Source organism: Ctenopharyngodon idella, chromosome 5 (genome assembly GCF_019924925.1).
Source record: "Ctenopharyngodon idella isolate HZGC_01 chromosome 5, HZGC01, whole genome shotgun sequence".
In the NCBI taxonomy this organism is placed as follows: Eukaryota; Metazoa; Chordata; class Actinopteri; order Cypriniformes; family Xenocyprididae; genus Ctenopharyngodon; species Ctenopharyngodon idella.
The window spans coordinates 38475794-38494639 of record NC_067224.1 but is presented as its reverse complement, the minus strand read 5'-3'; the positions used below and the strand labels follow the sequence as shown (position 1 = coordinate 38494639).

At 35.8% G+C, this 18846-nt stretch overlaps 1 long non-coding RNA gene across 2 annotated transcripts in view; it reads left to right on the top strand.

Moving 5' to 3' along the window:
- Positions 1 to 1326: 1326 nt before the first annotated feature.
- Positions 1327 to 18846, top strand: part of LOC127513555 (uncharacterized) — a 104692-nt gene continuing 87172 nt past the window's right edge. For both annotated transcript variants that reach the window (XR_007930427.1, XR_007930426.1), the window contains exons 1-4: positions 1327 to 1491; positions 4696 to 4778; positions 11966 to 12012; positions 12643 to 12752. This is a non-coding gene — a long non-coding RNA (uncharacterized LOC127513555). The remainder of the gene's footprint in view (positions 1492 to 4695; positions 4779 to 11965; positions 12013 to 12642; positions 12753 to 18846) is intronic.

Here is an 18846-nt window from a genome sequence, read left to right as displayed (position 1 = left end):
TTTTGTAATTGTAATTTTTATTAAAGGGGCAGTTGATTATGATTTTACGTTTTTAACTTCAGTTAGTGTGTAATGTTGCTGTTTGAGCATAAACAACATCTGCAGTTACAGCGCTGAAAGTTCAATGCAAAGGTAGATATTTTCTTTTAAAGAATTCTCTGTTTAAGGACTACAACAAACAGCTGGTAGGGACTACAACGAGCTTCTTCCCGGGTTGGTGACATCACTAACCCTAAGATTTACATAAACCCTGCCCCCGAGAACACGCAACAAAGAGGGTGAGGCCATGTTGGGCTGCTTTAGAGAAGAGGAAGAGTTGTTGTAGTAGAGTGTTGTTACCATGCCGTCATTTTACGCCGGACTGCTTCACAAACGAGGGTCAATTCAACACTGGGTTTGCTCAAAAGATTAACATGATGGCACATGCTAGTCGATGAGTTGAATCAACTCCACAGCAACTACATAAATTTATCCACTAACCATTCAGAAACGTCCAGTTTCATTCTATAAGTTGTAACTTCTTCCTGAGTCTCTCTGTCAGTGTCCGACTCCGGTTTGAACAATGTAAGGCCGAACACGTTACTGACAATCGTCATTGTGGCTGCGTGAGATTCTCCAGCTTTGTTGTTGTTGAGCAACCGAAGCGCGAGCTGTTAAAGCTCTGCCCCCTTCTAGAAAACAGGTCGTGAGCAGCAAAACGGCGTGTTTTTGCTCACACCCAAATAGGGGCAAATTTGACAAGCTATAATAAATGATCTGTGGGGTATTTTGAGCTGAAACTTCACAGACACATTCTGTAGACTTACATAACATCTTGTAAAAGGGGCATTATAGGTCCCCTTTAATTACTAGCAGCAATGTCCGTAGACCTTTGCGAAGAGTGCATAATTCAACAAAAAATGATTAGCAAAACATTGCAAAAATTACATAATAAGTAGTTTATTTTACCAAAAAAAAAAAAAAAAATGGCCCATTGCAGGAAGCTTTTTTAATAGGGACTGCACATCAGGCTTGTACTGTCTCTAAGCATCCAAAAATCCAGGCTTTAAAAATTTTAGTGACTCCAAAATGCTTTCAACTAAAAGGTCCAACTTCAGATATGAACTGGTGAGCACCAGCGATGGCTCAACCCTCTGTGTATTCTGTCAGGCTTGGGCAACAGTGCAACATAAGTATTATACCACAGTTCCTTTCCATCCCCAAACTATTAGTAGCCCTTTTTCAACTATACAGCACACATTTAGAACATAATGATTCACTTGAGTGGCTGCCAGATTTTTTTTAAACACCCCTTTCTTCTCTCTCTCTTTCACACAGGCACAAACACTCATACACTGGAGGCTTTTTAGGTCTTGATCTTTAAAGCTTGTCCAGAGAAATGGAACGACATGGCCTGCTTTATTGACTGCTTATCAACTGCTTTAGTTCGAGTTCTTGACGCTGAGCTTCTGTATCTTGATGACACTGCTTTTGATGTCCAAGGCATTTCCAGTAAGTCCATAAGCAACACTTTCCTTACTGGTTGACGATCAAAGCTTAGTAGTCAGTTTATCTCTGACAAATAGGGATGGGAATCGTAAGGAACACTATAAATAATATAAATAAATAAATTAAAAAAGAAGAACGTTCACTGTTGTTAGTTTCACTCAAACCATCCTTGTTCACATTACTTAAAACTGAGTTTTTTCTACTAAAAATAAGTATTGTCAGCTTTACTTAAGTCAACTTAACATTTCTGACTGAAACAAATTAATGTTGACATAACTAACTGAGCAGTGGATACGTAGTTCTTAGCATGCTTTGTAAGGGACTGCATTGGGAGAGTAAATTTAGGGATTAAAGTGTTATTTTATGTGTTTTTCAGTAAAGGGAAAGATGTTGTTAGTTTATGTTAGTGTTTAATGTTACATTTGTTGGACATTTAGAGGAGTTTCTGTAATGTTTTTGAATTTTGTGGTTACCATTATAAAGAAGAGTGCCTGTGTTAGCACTCATATATGCATGTTTATAGTCAAACTCAATTCAATTGAGTTTGTTCAATGAGTGATTTTTTTGAGTGCATTTGTAGAGCAAATAGTAAATTTAATAAGGTAAATTAAGTCAATAATTGTGTTCACCTTATGTAATAAAAAAATATGTTAATTGTTATGTAACAGTGACAAATTTGTATTCACTCAAAGAAATTTTGTTAGCTTTACTTGAATTTCTTTTGTTCAGACAACTAAATAGTTATTTGTACAAATGACTCAATATAGCTGCGCAGAACTACTTGACACTGTTTTTTTAAGTAAATCCAACAATTCTTTTGAGTGAATGTGCTGGTTCTGACTCTTGGTTTTTGATGACACATGAAGTCTCACAAGCCCTAATTGCACATGATGCCATACAGTTCTTGGCATATGGTGAGTTGGACACAGAAGAAGTATCATGGTGGTCAGTGTGATTCATTAAGTGACTCAAGAAACATTTCACTGAGTCATTGATAACTGATGAGAGCAAGACTGAGTCTTTTCAACTGATTAAATAAAAAGAATCAGCTCATAGAAGTTAAGTCAGATTTACTTGTATAGCGCTTTCAACAATAAACATTGTTTCAAAGCAGCTTTACAGAACATCATAATGTTAATATTTATAACATCTTCATGCCTTATACATTTAACAAATTAGAGCTGGTCTTAGAGTATAAATCTCACCTTACATAATTATCCTGTACAGTATGTATGTGGATAAAATTGGATGTACCTGTATATATCCAAGTTCATATAGAGAGCTGTGCGATAATATAGTTTACATTTTGCAACGATGCAAGCAATCAAACAGCTGAGATTTGCTATATAGTATATATCGCCCTACATTATTTATACTGTATGTATCCAACTTTATACAAAGAGCTGTAGATAATATTAGATGTCATTTGTTCATGAGTCCATTACTCTGATTGAGTTGTGTTTGCTTGCCATTAATGATAATGTAATGAAAATGTTGACTATTTTTGTTTAGTATGTTTTTTTTTTTTTTAGCCATTTGGTTCACAAGGACACAGGAAGTGTCCTCATAAACCATGTTTACGTTGTAATACCCATGTCACTGTACACATGTGTCCTCATAAACCATGTATACAAGAACACACACACACACACACACATACATATATATATATATATATATACAGTTGTTTTTCATTATAATCTAAGACAATTGAAAATTTTAAATCTGTAAATGATTTTCATCTTGATGTAAATGGCAGAAACACAAAACTATCACTTAAGCAAGATTGCTCATGTCTTAATACGGAAGAACGCCTTATCACGCTTTCAAAAATTTAGCATCAAATATTGATCCAGAGTAGTGGATGTTTGTTTTAGCACGGCAAGGTGTCCTCTCCTTCTCGCAGCATTGTTTTAACAAGGATCCAGGCGAACGCAGCAGTCAGGCTTCAGGGACTAGAGAGACAGATAATATGCAGCGTGAATTCAAGATGAATTCGAATACGAAAGAGAGCAGAAACCTGCAATGCGGTAGAAATCAAATCTCTCCTCCCTCGGTCTATCCTTCACTCTTGTCCGTCTTCTGTACATGCAATAGGGAGTCCATTCAATAATTTACAGCATTAGTATAATGAGTATACACATATTCACTCCCCTTACGAGGATGTGTATACTCGGAGGTATTCCTGTCAGGTGGGATTATGGATGAGGCATCACGTTATGCCAAATACAAAGGTAATTAGGCCCTGCTTGCTGATATGAAGTGAATGCGGCCAATGAATATAGACATCAGATCAGATCAAAAAGGAAATGGAAAATTCTGATGAAATGGGTTCAAAGGTTTGCATTGTTGCCCAAGAAGTGTCACTACCATGGGGCAATTGCATAAAGAGCCAACGGAGACTGAATTTCAATTAAAAACACGGCACGACCGAGATAAGCTACGTGCAAAACTCCTTTCTAATGGACAGGTGCAAGATAAAGGTTGATTTAGAAAAGAAGAGCATGAATCATAATTGAGCTTTGTGCTTGTTCCGACAAGGGTATAAGGATGACATTCATCCACCCACTGCAGGTTGTTTTTCTGTAATTTCCACCAATGCTGAATCGAGTGTTATGAGTGCAATGATAATCCGCTTAATTCATGAATATGGAACACCTTAGTCATGACATTTCTGAAGTTGTTTGGGTTTTATGTCCTATCATGGCAAAGCTAATTTACATGTTATTTCTCAGGGAAATAGATTTAAATCAGGATTTGATGTGCTCTAATAATACTGTGTTGACAGGTACTGTGCTTGATGAAAAAGCCACCACGTTTTTTATCCCCATAAGCCATGCTGCGTCTGACTGGAGATTGGTTTTACTCTAATTTGTTTCAAGGCAAAAATATCAGTGGATCAAAAATAATCGAAACTCAAATAAGAGAGCCAAACCATTATTTTGGGTCATTTTTAATATGCAGTGCATTGTGTCTTAATATACTGGATACGGTATTATACTTAAATTAGGTTAAATTTGATCACAATATCACATTTTAGTGAATACTGGGATAGATTTTTAATTATTTCACTGCTTTGTTTTGCTGAGTTTGAGTTGCTATTTTTGTCATGTCCTTGGAAGCTCAATTTACGAAGGCTTTTTTCTAATTAAAATGTTTTTAAAAAACATTTTAATTGATAATTATTTTATGTTTTCTTTCTTTTAGGTTTTTCTCTACAGGTTAAATGGTGGAAGCAATCTGTTAGCATTCATCTCAGTGGCACTTGGTCGGTCAATGCATATAGCCCTGTAAGTACACAATTTAAAGTCTGCCATCTCTGGGAGGAAAATGATACGACAACGCTGATGACTGTATGAATGGCACCACAAGACATAAAAGGCTGCAGACATGGGAAAATGTCCAAAACAGATATGGTCACTAGTAAAACATCTACTATATGGAAATATTTAGATTTAAAATGTATATGTTGCTTGCAAAAATAGAGTCAAAATATATACAGTGTTTCCCACAAGATTTCATGAGACTATACAGGCCATCGAGGGAAAAATCTTTACATTTTGAAGTTAAATGAGAGCAAAGTTGAGAGCTCTAACTCCTTTTCAGTAACCAAATTAAACAGAATAAAAAAAATATGTAAGTGGACTCAAACCTCTTTTTAGGTGTGATAGTTCCCTTTCAGTCGCTCACCCTTGGCGTCACGTTGGATGACCGATGAATTGGAATCTCAATTCGTCCTTTATTGCCTCTATTGAACCTCTCAAGATCCAGAAAGATACTCAAAACATATTTAAAACAGTGGTTTGGTGCGCCAAAGTCATGTGATTTCAGCAGCTTGATATGCGATCAGAACTACTGATTCAAAACAAAAGATTTCTAAAGCTTCATGAAGCAGTGTTTTGAAATCAACCATCACTAGATATTGTTGAATAAAGTCGTTATTTATTTATTTATTTATTTTTTTTTGCCACACAAAAAGTATTCTCGTCGCTTTATAATATTAAGATTGAACCACTGTAGTCACATGAACTGTTTTAAATATGTTTTGAGTACCTTTCTGGATCTTAAGAGGTTCGGTGACATTGCTGGCAATAGAGGCCTCACTGAGTCATCAGATTTCATCAAAAATATCTTAATTTGTGTTCTGAAGATGAACGAAGGTCTTAGGGGTGTAGAACGACATGAGGGTGAGTAATTAATGACATTATTTTCATTTTTGGGTGAACTAACCCTTTAAACCCTGGAGCTTTTAGTTTGGTGGAAAACTGTTGGGCGAATTTAAGTAATAAGTACTTACATTTTTTTTTTTTTTTTTTTTTTTTTATAAGTTTAATTATTTCAGCTGCTGTGAGTAAAAGGCTATAAATGATCCGCTACAAGCAACATTTTCACATGATATAGCTACTAGCTGGGACTCCTTCCTTTCTGTTTACAGACGTGACGTAATGACGCAAAGATGAACGGCTGCATGCTCGAATTTCCCGCGGAAATCCACCAGTACCACTCTTATTAGAAAACATTATTACAAGCTTACTGTTGTGAATCGGGCTAAAGTAAGGAGATAGTTTTGAACACTAGCTGGTTATGTACTTGCTCAAAAATTGATTTTGGATAATTTTTACCAAAAAAAGTTACGGACTGCAGCTTTAAATACACATAAGTACTAGCAAAACAATACATTTATAGTTTGTAAAATATACACTGTTGTCTAAGGAAGCCGTTATTTATTTTAAATATTTTAAACTTACGTGAAATATTGCAGTGTTTATTATAAATGATTTATCCGTGCACATCATTCTTTTTTGCAAATTGATATTTATGATTTATGTGATTTTGCAAATTAATCTTTAATCAAAATAACTATAATCCGCTCCCACTTGCAGCAACATCTCTTCACTTTACGGATGAAGTGTTTACTGGCACAAAAGTGGGACAACCTGAGATCACAGCAATAGCAAACCACAACCATCCAATTAATTCATTTCCCTCTCATTTGAGTACCTGTTTCACTCGGATATACATCACAATAGAGAAGAAAAGACTTCCATTTCATGCTGACTTTAATGACATCATCCTCCAGAAAGTGACTTTTTTGGTGGAAAAAAACAACAACAGTGCACACATGGTGTTGGCACTTGATTTGATGAATTCTGGGATTTATTTATTTATTTATTTTTTTTGTGGCATTAATTGGATTGTTGTAATGCTAAATTAATCCACCATCCAAACAAACCATTCATGGTCAGGCTTTTCTCATAGCACCAAGCCTAATTTTGATAAATATGTCAGAAATTCACTTGAGTGTGATGGTTTAATTCATAACCTGTATCTCAACCATTCCACTGTGTTCAAGAGGATTTCTTGCTTGTGTGCCAAAAAAGAGAGGTAGATTGCTTACAAAATATGATAGAAAGAAACATGATCTAAAGCCCTCCATATTGTGTCACATATCAATGTGAGTGTCATAGATAATGTTCAACTCATACATCAATTCTTTGTTTATGGCTTTGATTTCGAAGAATCCCTCTGCCAGCATTGTTTTTTTCCCCCCCTGGCCAGATAAACAATGCACATCCCTTCTGCAATCATTCAAAAAGGGGGGAATCACATTAAACACATAAACTTAAAAGACTCACCGGCTACAATCACCACCTGTTACCGTTGCTTCCAGCTAAAAGCCATTCAGGGTAACAACAAAGCACATCAATGTGTCACGGCCACTGCTGAGGTTCAGAGCTGCGGCCGTCTCCACCTGCAAAATGCTAATTTGACCCGGTTGAGTGTCCACACAGCAGGCATGCAGATGAGCTTACTGAATGGCTGTCTGGCAAACAAAACCCATGTGTCTGAAAAGCAAGATTTTAAATGTTGCATTCATGTGGCCCTCTCTGTGGTCAGTGTGGACATACCATAACAGATTATGAAGCACTTTGAAGCTTTATTAGTTGCATAATACTGTTTGTAAACATAATATGGAAAATATTTTTTTGTAACAAATTTTGTTAACAGAAAGTAACACCATACTAAAATAATGGATGAAGTCCACGGACATGCACAGACTTAAGGGATTAGTTCACTTTCAAATGAAAATTACCCCAAGCTTTACTCACCCTCAAGCCATTCTAGGCGTATATGACTTCCTTCTTTCTGATGAACACAATCGGAGATATATTAATAAATATCCTGACGCAACCGAGCTTTATAATGGCAGTGAGCGGGATCAACGAGTATGAGCTGAAGAAAGTGCCTACATCCACATCCATCCATCATAAACATATTCCACATGGCTCCGGGGGGTTAATAAAGGCCTTTTGAAGCGAAGCGATGTGTTTGTGTAAAAAAAACATATCCATATTTAACAAGTTATGAAGTAAAATATCTACCTTCCACCAGAGCACCTTCCGTATTCAAATTACAAAAAAAATAAAAAAATGGAACTGGCGTTGCGTCAGTTAAGCTTTTTCCGTAAGTTGAATAAGGAAGGCGTAGGACGCAGCATAAGCTTTTTGAACTGCAAGAGTTTTACGCTGTCTTCGTAAGCGGAAGACAGTCTGGCAGAAGCTAAATATTTTACTTCATAACTTGTTGTGAACTAATCCTTTAACAAAAATATGAAATCAATGCAAAGTCTGAAACAACCCTAAGCCTATAGCCTACATCATGTCCTAACCAGACATGACGCGACACATGAGAAAATGTATCTTTTCCATGTTAATGAGAATTTTTTTTGTGCTTACCAGCCACAATGGCGATACATGACGATTCTATTGTACAAGCAATTTCTATTTCTGCGGCGTTGCGGCTGGAACAGCATACAAAGTATGATAATGATAATCTTAGGTGCTGATTATGTGCTTTATGTAATCTAAAAATAATTTAATGTGAGTTTGAATATAATTTTTCGTCACTTTTATAAACATATACTGAAAGCAACAATGGATAGGCTAATTCACCTCAGATCTTAAAAATAAATTAAAGGAAACAACAATGTTCAAACTGTCAACTCAAGGTGAACAAACAATGTATTCTATGATTAAAAAAAATGGTTTCAGTCACTCAGTATGTATTTTTAATCATGTTAAAATGGTTTAAGATTTATAAATTTTATAATGTACTTATTAATTTTGTTGCAAATGCAGTTCGCTTGCGGAGAGAGCCCTCCCACATGCTCTTTTGATTGGCTGTGATTTTTGATTGATTTTGTTGTGTCTCCAATCGAGTCTGGTTGGACAGATAAATTGCTTGCTGCTGAAAATTTTATTGCATTGCATCTGGTTAGGACACGGTTTTAAATTTGCTTTTCAAAGCTGCGATTTCTGCTAAAGGCCAATCAAGCAACAGAACTAATGAGCAGCATCATGAGCTGTTTATTCCCTGTTTGTCTGAATGCCAGGGTATGGCAACTGCCATACTCTGCTATACGTAAATGCCGCCCCTGTCACCAACATAGTATGTCTGAAGGCATAGTATTTGAAAAACAGTAGGCGAAAAGTCCCCGGATGAACTACTACTACTGGCGAGATTCTGAAATGTGCATTCACTGGACACTTTACTATCCCGTGAGGCCACGGGAGAGGATTTATGAATGGCAGTGAAGCAACCAACTGACGCTGATATAGGTCATGTGACAGTAACAATATGGCGGATGTAGTACGTCCGAATTTTATTCATACTACCCACATTCATGTTACATAGAGCATACTTTTTTAATGGTCGCAAAGTAAGTTCAAATTCAAATGTAGTACCTACTCAGTATGTGATTTCAGACCCAGCTGCGGTTACGGTAAGGGCCGTGACATTTCCGAAACACACTCAAAGCAGTTGACCAATCCCAACACACTGGTCCAGCCGACCAATCAGAGCACATTGTGCTTTTCAAAAGGAGGGGCTTCACAGAGACCGGAAATAAACGGTGTTACTGACAGACTGGGATGAGAGGTGCTGCAACAATATTTGTTAAATGTTTCTTTGAACATTCAAGCATGAAAACCTATCCTAAGAGACCCCAAAAACAAAATCAATTGTAAAAGGGCATAACATGGCCTCTTTATATTTTCAATGATCATTCCTTTATTTTAACATTTAGATTAGATTAGATTGCTTTTAAAACACTAATAATTTAAATTTAATAAAATTAAAATACACAATGTTGTGACACCAAAATTCACATGTAGCATTTAAAACAATTAATATCTGTATCTACCAGAATTATGTGTCCCTCAATGTAATTAAAGAAAGAAAGAGACATTCTTCTTAGAAAAAATATTTTTTATATGTGAACTAAAGTCAATCAAACTTTCTAAGCGGTAACTTTTGTTAGCATGTTCATTCACATACTATAATATTGTTTTGTTTATGGCAGAGTCCAGGAGAGTTTCCTAATCAAGATGCAGTCATTAAGCCTGGAAAGAAAAGCTTTTAATTCTAAACTAATTGTGCACTAACTGACCTCGATTAGCAACCATTTAACAAAAGGCTTGATCACAGTCACGTATTTGACTGCAGTAAACAGGGAGGTGAGTATGTGCATTAGCATCAGCAGACACACCAGACTTATTTAAATACCTGTTGTCTGAATCAGGTTGTCAAATGTGTATTAAAAGGCTTGGTGAATAGTGACAGCTACTCTATTGGTACCTCCTTTTAATGCATTTTATGTGTTCATAATAGGGCTGACTTATAAATCAACTTTTGTTCTTCATAGACTCCGTTTTAGAAAGATGTGTAGGTGTTTCTCACATAAAAAAAGAGAAAGAGAATAGGTGGGATATTCTCATGTAGAAAAGGGCTCTGCCATACATTCAGGGTTATTTAAAACCCTAGAGCTACTGAATCAGCCCACATACCTTGCCATGAAAGTCAAAGCCAAGTGTGGGAATATCCCCTGAAAATTAATTTCACTGCTGAGGCATTTATTACCTTTTAATTTCATCTTTTTGTATTGCAACAGAACAAGCCTGAAGGCTTTAACACTTCAGCTGCAATAAATTCTTTTCCACTTTACTATTTTTTTTTCATATAAAGTAGGAGCAACTTGCAATTAAAAATTATATTGTGTGCTCGTGTAAAAATTGACCCCTGTCTGTTTATAAATATGATGATGCTCTCCCCACAAAAGCCTGAGATATCCATTAATATGCATCAGGATTTTGTATTTTACAATATAGCAAAGAATTAACGTATGCTGTTATCCCTAATTATATTCTACAGTTTGCATTGTGTACTGTTACATACTGTTTGTCAAGGTTTCTAACACTAAAAGTAATCATAATTTGTTGTGATAATTGTTATATACACTCACCGGCCACTTTATTAGGTACACCTGTTCAACTGCTTAATGCAAATATTTAATCAGCCAATCACATGGCAGCAACTCGTGCATTTAGGCATGTAGACATGTGCTGTGTTCAAAATCGCCCCCTATACCCTCATTCACTATTCCCTACATTACCCCACTAATATAGTCCACATGAAGGAGTGACTGAAAATGAGTGAGTGAATTCAGACACTGAATGTGCCGAAAGGGCTGCTGCTTTTACATACTTTGAGCTTGCTGTTTAATAATCATTTGAAACTTAACAAACTGGCAGCTCCAGTAGTAAGATGAAAATATTTTTCTTAAAGTCTGTCTTGGAAACTATGTATAAATCTTAATTAATTTATTAATCACTTAAAAATGAATTTATACCAGTATGATATTACACTGTAGACATATATTGGACCAGCGCGGTTGGGAAAATGGTTGGATGAATGATTCATCTGTGGGCGCCATCTGGCTAGATGCAGGAATTCATTCGGCGCGCAGCTCTCACAGGATTGAATGAGTGCACTTGATATCGTCCACTATGGTTTTGGACACCACTGTCAGCTGAGAACAGCAAACTGAGGCTACAATTCACACGAGCTCACCAAAATTGGACAATTGGATAAACATTGCCTGGTTTGATGAGTCTCAATTTTTGCTGCGACATTCAGATGGTATGGTCATGAAAGCATGGATCCATCCTGCCTTGTATCAGCAGTTCAGGCAGGTGCTGGTGGTGTAATGGGGTTAAGGATATTTTCTTGGCACACTTTTGGACCCTTAGTACCAATTGAGCATCATTTAAACACCACAGCCTACCTGAGTATTGTTGCTGACCACGTCCATCTCTTTATGACTACAGTGTACCCATCTTCTTGAACATGACAATGAGTTCACTATATTCAAATGGTCGCCAAAGTCACCAGATCTCAATCCCATAGAGCAGCTTTGGAATGTGGTGGATTCACATCATGGATGTGCAGACGACAGATCTGCAGCAATTGTGTGATGCTGTCATGGACCAAAATCTCTGAGGAATGTTTCCAGCATCTTGTTGAATCTATGCCACAAAGAATTAAGGCAGTTCTGAAGGCAAAAGCAGGTCCAACCCGGTACTAGCAAGGTGTACTTAATAAAGTGGCCAGTGAGTGTAATTTTTTTCCCCACTTTTAGCAGGGAGAAGAGACGTTCTCATGGGCCGACTGCAGCAGAAGAAAGAGGTAGGATACAATTCATTTTCAAAGAGCAGGTGCAATCCCATAAGACTGCCACAAACCGACAACAGTACTGTTAAACGTAATAATATTAAGTTAATTAATGTTAATGTGCTAATGGACGCAATCATTTCTAAATGACCCATATTTCTACACAATACAATTCTTTCACTTCAAATGAGCAAAGACAATCCTGTTTTCCATGTTACAGCCTCTTTAAAAGACATATTATGTAATTGATTTGACATCTGTTGAGGCTGGAGTCTACATGGTACTTTGGGTTCTTCTCTGTCCCTGTAATTAGCCCATCCAATCAGATGAACTAAAAGGACCAATGGCACAGCTCTTTCTTAAAGCTCCCTTAAGAATCAGTGGGTCTTATCAGCACAGTTATCCTGTGCAATTAGAATGCAGATCTGCCCTCCACTGTGATTAGGAGGTTGGAGTTAAATGAATTAATTTGAAAGTGCAGGCTGAAAATTAAATTCACTGGTAGGATTACACTCCATGACCTTATTCAGCACTAAGCACACATGCATCCTCCTCAGCCAAACCAATGAGCAGTGTTATAAAGGGGACAGGCGGAGAGCTGAGGATTTTTGCTAATTGACTTGATTTTCACTATATCCCTTGTAGGGTTGAGAATGAGGGGCAGGATCCTGCAGCAACATGGTGCATAAGCAATCTCTTTGAAGTGTACAGATGGGTTAAAATGTGGGACCACAGCAGCATACTGCACATGAGGCGTAAGTACTGTACTCTGATACGCATACTGAAGACTGTAGAAACACTTTATCATTGGAAACATGTCAGCACTGGATAGATCTGCTCAAGTCCTTGCTTTTTGATCATATTTTTAAATGAATCATTTCCTTTTTAATCACATTAATGCATTTACTTGATCAAAAATACAGTAAAATTGTGAAATATTATTACAAAATAAATGTTTTAGAATGTAATTTATTCCTGCAAAGCTGAATTTTCAGCATCATTACTCCAGTCTTCAGTGTCACATGATCCTTCAGAAATCATTCTAATATGCTGATTTGCTGCTCAAGAAATATTTCTTATTATCATCAAATGTTGAAAACTGTTGTGCAGTTGTTGTTGTTATTGTTTGTTTGTTTGTTTTTTTGTAACATTATAAATGCCTTTACTGTCAGTTTTGATCAATTTAATGCATCCTTGCCGAATAAATGTATCAGTTTCAAATCTTTTAAACGGTAGTGTAATGTACGTCTATTTAATTTAGCTGCAAATATCAGCTTTTGCACAAAGATTATTGTGTAAAGTTATTGTGGCAGACAAGTAAAGCATTGAATAGATGTGGCAAATTTCATAATTGTGTTTCTTTCAATTCATGAGCTGAATTTAAATTGGTCACACCTCAGAAGAAGCTGAATTCACTGAATAACAATTTAAAAGAAATTCAGCAGGTATTGTCATTCTGGGAAATGAAGTATTCTTCAATCTGGTCCATGAAATGAAAGCTAATTAAAATGTGTCAGGGGAAACTGATTCATTTGAATCAACTGAAGAACCTCCTTGTCGACAAGACCGGCATAGCTAATCACCATCATAATATTTTGTTTTAGATGCTGGTGTACCAGTGTCTCCACCAGGTTTCTTAACTAGCTTAAAGACATCCTTGGTCAAGTATTTTCAATAAAACGTCCATCCTAGTCAACTAGCTGCAATACACTTGCCCTCCTGTTGGTCCAAAGACATTATGCTGTTATTCTTTCTGTGTATTTGTTCTGTATGATTTCAGAAGATTTGAAATAAAGTGCACAAGTTGGGTTACTTGTATGTTTTTTTTTTTTTTGTTCTTGTAGAGCTTGATAGATGCAGTCAATTAATTTCCTTTTAAGCAGAGTTGGGAAGACAGATGGACTTCAAATGCGGGGACAAAGGTTGAATTACCGAAATCCCGACTTCACTCATGTCATTGCCTCACTTTTATTATGCAAAAGGAGTTTCTGCCATGTGTTCAGTTGTTAAAATGAGAGTTTAACAGTGGCTTCACTACCGTTCAAAAGTTTGAGGTCGGTACGATTTTATGTTTTTGAAAGAAGTCTCTTATGCTCACCAAGTCTCTTAAGCTCATTTATTTGATCAAAAATACAGTAAATATTGTGGGAAAAAAAACAGTAATATTGTGAAATATATTATTGCAATTTAAAATAACTGTTTTCTGTGTGAATATATTTTAAAATGTAATTTATTCCTGTGTTGTCAAAGCTGAATTTTCAGCATCATTACTCCAGTCTTCAGTGTCACATGATCCTTCAGAAATCATTCTGATATGCTGATTTGCTGCAAGAAACATTTCTTTTATTATTATTATTGTTTAAAACAGTTTATTTTATTTTTTTAATATTTAAATTTAATTATTAATATTTACATGTAATCAATGTAATAGGCCAAAAGTGACAGTAAAGACATTTATAGTGTTACAAAATATTTATATTTCAAATAAATGCAGTTCTTTTGAACACTATATATACTATATATATATATACACACACAGTCAAACCAAAAATCATTTTTGATATTTTTACTAGTGGGTGCAGGACACTACAGTTCATTTGTGAGGATAGCAAAATAAAGTAAACTGTGACGTATTATTCAGTTTTGCTTGAGTGTTATCTGACATAATTAAGATTCATTTTTTTCTGACACAGTTTAACTCTGAGATCTTGTCATATTTTATTACCATTTTTTTTAAACTATAGTGAATAAACTGTATTAATGAATTAAATGTTCAAGGTGTCTGAATACATTTTGGTTTGACTGTATATATACGCACACTCATACAGACTATTATTAATAATTAACTGCAATAATAATTTGCCAGCAAATCAGCATATTAGAATGATTTCTGGAGGATCATGTGACACTAAAGACTGGAGTAATTAATGATGCTGAAAATTCTGCTTTGTATCACAGCAATAAATAAAATAAAATAGAAAACAATTATTTTAAATTGTAATTATATTTTACAGTATTACTGTTTTTAATATATTTTTGATTAAATGAATGAAAAACATTTAAAAAAATACAAATAAAAAAATCTTACCGACCCCTATTTTTTGAACAGTAGTGCATTTATTTCAAAAGACTGATTCTAACCTTGCCTGGGTAAACAAAACAATTTTCAGCATAAAAACTGATTGTCAGATTGTTCTCTTGGATGACTAGGGTGAAATTCAGCAGTGTTTAATGTCAGCATTACACAGCTCTGTGTTCATTAAAATTCTTCCATGTTTGGAACATATTCAACCATTTTCCCTGGCAGCACAGCTCAGAGCACAACGTCTAGACACCTCTGTACATTCGAGAAGAAATCCAGGATTTGCTTTGCAGAAGTTAATAAAAAATATGGGGTGTCTTGACATTGTTATTTTGCAGCTCTAAGAATATTTATTCAGTTAGGGAGAAGGAAGAGGGTGATATGTTTTTTTTTTCTTTTCTTTTTTTTCCTGGCAGTTCATTTCTATGGTTCACTGCACATAAACCAAGCGCCTCTTTTATTTAGGCGCTCTGAAGTTGGTGGTGATCCACACATCCAAAAGCAAAATTTCATGACATTTCACTATCCCAGGGGAGAATTTGTTGGTATAGGAAAACAACCCAAGATTCTTTGCATTCATTTCTATTTGACGTTCTTTGCATTCCTCGCTCTGATTCTCTTGTGCGGTTCTCGATGCGCCGCCCAATCAGCAGTACTCTTTCACAATTCTTCTCAAGGGTGGATCCATTTCCTGTTTTCCTGAGTGCCTCGCTTTCAAAGCAGTTGTTACCTGCCATCTATTAGCCTGTTCTCCTTGAACTAGAATGTCAATCTTCAAAAGGATTCCTTTGTATACGGCCAAGAACATTTTTTAAATTTATTAGACCTCACATCCAGTTTTCAATCAATCCATTCACCAAGGTTGCATTATTTTTCATTAAATATAGTAAAATTCTGAATTATGGGTGGCAGCGAGGTGTCCTTGATATCTGTTGATTGAGGTTTAAATTAATTTAATCATTTGAAATGTGAAGTTGTAAACAAACACTGTTGTTAGAGTACTGTGGAAGCTTGAAAGGTCGTTGTCAGCTTTTCATTTTCTTTCCGTTTTTGGGAGTGTGGATACAGATGGCATGTCTAATAAATACAGCAAGAGGAATATTGTCAGTGTCGTCGCCCACGTAAATATTAATCAGAACACATGAAAACATGAGAGCTTAATTATTAATTACCCAGTCAAAACAGAAAAAAGACCTATATCAATATGTGCCTAATTGAAATGGGAGCAGTTCATATAGAGTGAGCGGGCTAAACATATGAAACTTGTGACTCAGGAAGAAAGAGCAGAGAGAGACATTGAGTAAAACCCAATGGGGAGGAACATGCTGAATTATTCACATTTTTAATTGGTTAACCTTCACATGGAGACAATGTCTATTGGGGAGAGTAAAACACAGCTCAGAAACATTCAGAATTGAATTAAATATAAATTCCAGTTTAATTTTTCTAGGTGAATTACACAAACATATTATGATACAACATACTGTATGTATCAAAGCTGATTTTTTTGCTGCTCAAGAAACATTTTTTATTATTATCAGTGTTGAAAACAGTTGTGCTTCTTAGTATTTTTGTGGAAACCATCATACATTTTTTCAAAGTTTAAAAGATCAGCATTTATTTGAAATAGAAAACTGTAACAATGAAAAAGATTGGTGACACTTAAAGGGTTAGTTCACCCAAAAATAAAAATTCTGTCATTAACTACTCACTCTCATGTGGTTCCACACCCCTAAGACCTTCGTTCATCTTCGGAACACAAATTAAGATATTTTTGATGAAATCCGTTGGCTCAGTGAGGCCTCTATAGCCAGCAAGTTAATTTACACTTTCAGCGCCCAGAAAGGTACTAAAAACATATTTAAATGAATAGTTCAGTGGTTCTACCTTAATATTGTAAAGCGACGAATTTTGTGCACCAAAAAAAACAAAATAACGACTTTTCAACAATATCTAGTGATGGCCGATTTCAAAACACTGCTTCGAATCTTTTGTTTGAAATCAGTGATTCGGAGCACCAAAGTCACATGATTTCAGCAGTTTGGCAGTTTGATACGCGATCCGAAACAAAAGATTCGAAACAGTGAAGGTCTTACAGGTGTAGAATGACATGAGGGTGAGTAATAAATGACATTATTTTCATTTTTGGGTGAACTAACCCTTTAATTTCGATAGTCCACTTTAGACATTCTACTAACTATAAGTAACTTAGTTTGCAACTACATATCAACTAACTATCTTTAATTTGCAACTTCATGTCAACTAACTGTCTTTAATTTGCAACTACATGTCAACTAACTCTCATTAGAGTATTAGTAGACTGTTAGGTTAGGGTTAGTAGAATAAGTTGACATTTAGTTGCAAAGTTTCTTGTAGTCATTAGAATTGACAGAGCATCAAAATACAGTGTTAGCAGATATTAAGCAGGCAGTCTACTTATACTCTGAGAGTTAGTTGGCATGTAGTTGAAAAGTTAATTATAGTTAGTAGAATGCCTAAAGTCTACTATTGAAATAAAGTGTTACCAAAAGTTTTTACTGTCATGATCAATTTAATGCTACCTTGCTGTATGAGGTATTTCCAGAAACATTAGATATTAAAGGCACAAAAATATCCAAATATCCAAAAACCACTAGAACAATGTTATATATTTTGTTGACTTGTGTACTTACATTATACCATATGCTTCCAAGAATTTTTAAATCCAGAGAAATAAGCAGTTTTAACCAGGACTCGGGACGTGTCAGTGCGTCGCTTATCAATGACATCATATCCGCGTTACCCTCTGTATTTTGTAGAAACCATGGAAACACCAAAGACACTTTAATATATGTGTTTTATTATGGATGGATACATTCATCGACAGAAAACTAATCATGTTATATTGCTAAACACAGTAAGTCTTATTGTTTAAATCTCGTTTTCTTCATTTACCGCGAGTACCATGTTTTACCATGCCTAATATCGATCTAGCTTACTGCAGTGTGCAACAAGCTGTCGAGCGAACGCACAGAGTAGCCTTATAGCAACTTTCAACACAGAAATATATCTAATATGATAAAACAGCGCTGCTTTAACCCACATACGCTTGACCGAAAAAAGCGGAAGCAGCGACCGTGGCATAATAAAAGTTCCACTGCTCTCGAGACGTGTGTCGTGCTTGTCTCTCATTATCAACCGCTCCAGCGGCCTCGTTTCTGCTCGCGCAGCACTCGGCCCTGCTCTGCTTCATTCTACAGTAACGTTAATAATCTCATCCATGAATATGATTTCTGCCCGAGTCCCGTCCCGATTCTTTTCCACCGGCTGTAGATGTGAAGACAACACCTCCCATGATTCTGTGAAATCAAGGCATAATCGTTTGTTTTGAATGAGCGACTTCTAGCGGCGAAAAATGTATATATTGTAGCTTTAATAATCAATGTTTGAAAAGCAACCCATAGAAATTAGTATTTCATCTTAATAAATTAACCTTAATTTTATGGGCCATGGTAAAACACTTAATTTCCCAGAATACTCTTTTAAGTCTTCAAAAGTTATTTGACAGCAATGCGGTGAGCATCTTGTATTGTTTTGGTCCTGTACAGAAAATTTAGAATCTGAAGTGTGTTAATTATTTTTGACAGTATTGAATCTTCAAGTACTTTTGAACAAAGCCTAATGTTATTTTTTTATTTTTTGAAATTTTCTCTTTTTTTAATGCCCGTTTCACACTGGACGCAGTGTGTATGCAGAGTGGAAGCAGCGCACGTCTCTTGCACACTGAC